At 38.8% G+C, this 4,664-nt stretch overlaps 1 non-coding gene across 1 annotated transcript; it reads right to left on the reverse strand.

Annotated features, from left to right (window-relative positions):
- Positions 1 to 3,283: 3,283 nt before the first annotated feature.
- On the reverse strand, positions 3,284 to 3,390 carry LOC127088857 (small nucleolar RNA R71). The gene has a single exon (XR_007790669.1). It is a non-coding gene; the product is annotated as a small nucleolar RNA R71 (small nucleolar RNA).
- Between the last annotated feature and the right edge of the window lie 1,274 nt (positions 3,391 to 4,664).

Consider the following 4,664-nt stretch of genomic DNA (forward strand, 5'->3'; position numbering starts at 1 on the left):
CATTTTCAGCGTAAAACTCTTTTCTCTCGCTTCGGTACTTCGAGTGTATTTTGTGAATTTCTATATATCTGTTTTAACCACCTCTGAATCTAAAACTAAGACCCCTATTTATAGTAATTTGACCCTAACGGCCTTTACACATATGACTGCCATGTTCGCCGTTCTCAAACGTTGCATATCTCAGATGTTTCCACGTGTTGGCCTGACGAAACGACTTTGTTTAAATTTCAAATACTTCCGCTTGAAGCTTCGACTCTGTGAACGCCTATGTCGAAGAGAGCTTTATGAAAACCCAAAAAATCTTCTAAGTTCAAGGCTTCGACAGCAAATAATTGCTCACCCACAAAGAGAATTAAACAGCTCCGCCACAGTCATCTTTTGCTTATTCTCAAAACATAATATTTCCAAAAACCTTCAGCTATCTGTCGAAATCCCCAGCTAACACCTACGTTCGAGTTTTCATCCGTCTTGTGCAAACTCGAGTATAGGTTAAATTATCCTGGATATTTCTGCATAGAAACTCCAAGATATTCGAGAGTGCATGAAATACTATAAGGAAGGTGATTTGTTCACGATTCCAACCTGGATCCATGCAATCTAGAAGTTTTATCTAACAATCTTATAGTAACTCAAACCATGGCTACCGATGCTTCAGTTTCAAGCATTAAAGTGATGAACCAGGACCTTGTCAAGTTGGATCGTTTCGATGAAACAAACTTCACATGTTGGCAAGACAAAATGATGTTTCTCTTGATTGCCTTGAAGATTCATAATGTCTTAGATCTTGATTTGACATCAATTCCAGAACCAAGAGAAAATGACACTGATGAAGTCAAAAATGAACGAAATAAGCGAAAGGATGATGGATTGTTATGTCGTGGCCATATTCTAAACGCATTATCTGATCGTCTATATGATCTATACACTGATACCCAATCGCAACAAAGATTTGGAAGGCACTCGAATTTAAATTCAAGGCTGAAGAGAAAGGTACGAAAAATGTCTTATGATAACACTGAAATTTACCGTATTTTCGACTCCGATTTCACATGCATTCTAGTTGTTTTATTATCATTTTGTTGTGTTATTGCTATGTTTTCCTTTATTTTCAGGTTTTTACTTTAATCGGAGCCCCGATCGAGAAAAGGAGCGAAAAAGAGCCAAAAACCCTAAAATTCAGCATTTTGTACTTGTGGCCTACCCCATGGCTGGCGCCACAGACCCTGCCATGACGTGTCCAAGCTCAACTTCCCTCAACTTCCATGTTCCCCACTACTTCCACTAAGGCGCCTCATTTTGTGCTTGTGGCGGGCACCATGGCCTTATGGCGGACGCCACAAGAGGAAAGTTTTTCCCTCCCATTTTCAAGTTGAAGGGCATCCTTGTCATTTCCATCTTTTTACTTGCTTATAAATAGAAACTCGAAATCACTTTTACAAACATCCAAACTTAGAGCAGAGGCAAACTCAGAGCAAATTTGTTTCACTTAGGCATATATTCAGTATTATAAAGTGGTAATCGCTTCGCATTGGAGTGTTACCACAATTGTGTAATCGAGTCTGTGATAGAGTATGTAATCGAGTTTGGAGCACTTTGGAAGGAAGTTAATCCTGCCGCCATTTTCATTTCCGCTTTGCAATTTATTCAACCCTCCGATTGGAGCAGGTTTTTATTACTTGTCTTTATCTTATTTATTTTCCCGCACTCGCTTTACTTTCGTTTATTTCCTGCACTCGCTTTACTTTTATTTATTTCCTGCACTCGCTTTACTTTTATTTATTTCCCGCACTCGCTTTACTTTATTTATTTCCTCGCACTCTCTTTAAATTATTTATTTCCTCGCACTCACTTTAAATTATTTACTTTCCGCACTCGCACTACTTTTATTTACTTTCCGCACTCGCACTACTTTTATTTATTTTAATGCACTTTTACTTTACCATGTCTAGCTAAATTTATAAGGTTAGAATGTAAGGATCGTAATTGAACCAGTAATCCGTACAATTGTTCGTAGAAACATTTAAGGGCTGTTTTAACTTTCAAATTAAGTTTTCCCGCACTTTAATTCCGTTGGGTAAGATCGAAAGTCGTCCAACGTCTTTTTAAACTTAATTGTTTTTAACTATTTCAAAAACAGCGAAAGCGCTTTGTTTAGTTCATTAGGAGATTTTAACATTAAGAAGAAAAGAGATTTTAAAACTATTTTCGGATGCGTTTATAAGTTTAGGGTCTGGTTCGTAAGAACCTCTTTTGGTTAAGAAATCCAGGTTATAATACTTTTCAACTTAGTCAAGATACTATATTTCTTAAAAATAGGTTTACTACTCTAACGCAATGCGCGCCTTTTTATAAGTGACAATAAGAGGGTTTGATTAGGGAGTACAAGTCAGTTTTGAATACGCGAAAGTGACAGTTCCTGTTAAATTAGTTCTTTTCAAAGTAGGAAACACTGCCCATAAGTAACTCTATTAGCAAGTACTTGGATTATCCATTGATTACGTGAATTACATTCGACCCTGTCTTTATTATTAAATTTATTTCAAAACTTTACTTTTCATTGCACACTCCAAAAAACACCTATTTCGATTGCCTTTGATAAACACAATAACAATAGATAACGATAGATTGACACTTGGTCTCTGTGGATTCGGCAATCTTTTATATTACTCTGACGCGTTCGTATACTTGCGAAACACCGCATCAAGTTTTTGGCGCCGTTGTCGGGGACCAATTTCGTCAAATTTCATTTTTCTGTTGTTATATCATTTAGACTTAGGTTATTTCCCGCCGGTCAATACGAAGAACTCGCAGCACCGGATGTTTAAGCTTAGTATACCCTATGGCGGAACCTGAACGTTACGCTCGCGCACGTTTATTCTTTCATAGAATTAAGAGGGCTATGACCGAAGATCAAAACCAAAGACCTCTTAAGGACTTCGCTCAACCATCTAATGAAGAACCTAGTTCTAGTATAGTAAACTCAACCATCCCAACTAATAATTTTGAACTTAAACCATCCCTGTTGCAACTAGTGCAACAGAGACAATTCGCGGGTCTCGCTACTGAGAACCCAAACCAACATTTAAAAATATTTCTTCAATTAGCAGACACTTTTAAAACCAATGGAGCTTATCCTGAGGCAATACGTTTAAGACTATTTCCTTTTTCCCTCAGAGATAAAGCCCTATCATGGTTAGATTCCCTTCCACCCAATTCCATTACGACTTGGGATAACCTTATAAGAGTTTTTCTTGCTAGATATTTTCCCTCGAGTAAGACCGCCGTTCTTCGGAACCATATAACTAGATTTACCCAAAACCAAGGAGAATCGTTGTTCGAAGCTTGGGAGAGATATAAAGAGTTGTTACGAGCATGCCCACATCATGGTTTAGAAAATTGGTTAATCATTCAAACCTTCTATAATGGACTTCATTACAACACAAAGATGACCATCGACGCAGCCGCAGGCGGTGCTCTGATGAACAAACCTTATCCTGAAGCTAGTGCCCTCATTGAAGATATGGCTCAAAACCACCAATCATGGGGAGTCGAACGAGCGACAGTTGAGAAGAAGGAAGCCCAAGGAGGAGTGCATGAACTAAGCTCTATAGACATGATGCAGGCTAAAATGGACGCATTAGCCCTTAAGGTCGAGCATATGTGCATAAACCCGAATACTGTAGCCGCAGTTTCGTCGGATTGTGAGATATGTGGAACCAAAGGACACCAATCCGCAGAATGCAGTCTATTAAACGAAACCCACTCCGAGCAAGTGAACTACACCCAAGGGAACCCATATTTGAATACCTATAACCCTGGATGGAGGAATCACCCGAACTTCTCCTATAAAAACAATAACCCTATTCAAAATAATGCACCCCTGAGACCTAGTTTTCAAGCCCCTAGATCAAATCAACCTATGCAACCTGTACCACCAAAGCCGAGCCTTGAGAAAATTATGGAAAATTTTATCACCGCTCAAACCCAACCAAACACGGAGTTCATGAACCAAAACATTCATGTTAACGAATTGATTACTCAGTTAGGAACCAAGGTTGACCAAATAGTTACTCATACTAAGATACTTGAAACCCAGATCTCTCAGGTAGCTTTAAACCAAGCCCCTCAGACTACACCTGGAGGACAATTCCCTGGACAACCTCAACAAAATCCGAGAGGACAAGCCAATGCCATTACCCTACGAAGTGGGAACGCTTATGATGAGCCACCAAACCCTAGATTGAGTGAACTCGAAACTTCTAAGGAATGTACCAAACCCACTGACGAAGTAAAGGAACCAGAGGAATCTGAAAACCAAGGAGGTCGAGAAAAAGGAGAAAAACCTAAAGACAAAACTTACCTACCACCCCCGTCATATAAACCACATATACCATATCCGCAAAGACTCAAACAAACCCAGATCAATAAGCAATATCAAAAATTTATTAAATTTATAGAAAAACTTCATGTAGAAATCCCTTTCACAGAAGCCATCACCCAAATACCTTCTTATGCAAAGTTTCTCAAAGACATCCTTACCAACAAACGTAGACTTGACGATCCGAAGCCTTTGGAATGTAATGCTATTTCCGAGGATAAATTAGCGAAGAAAGATAAAGATCCTGGAAACTTCTCCATTCCTTGCCTTTTGGGTAATCATGTCA

Source organism: Lathyrus oleraceus, chromosome 5, assembly GCF_024323335.1.
Source record: "Lathyrus oleraceus cultivar Zhongwan6 chromosome 5, CAAS_Psat_ZW6_1.0, whole genome shotgun sequence".
NCBI classification, from domain to species: domain Eukaryota; kingdom Viridiplantae; phylum Streptophyta; class Magnoliopsida; order Fabales; family Fabaceae; genus Lathyrus; species Lathyrus oleraceus.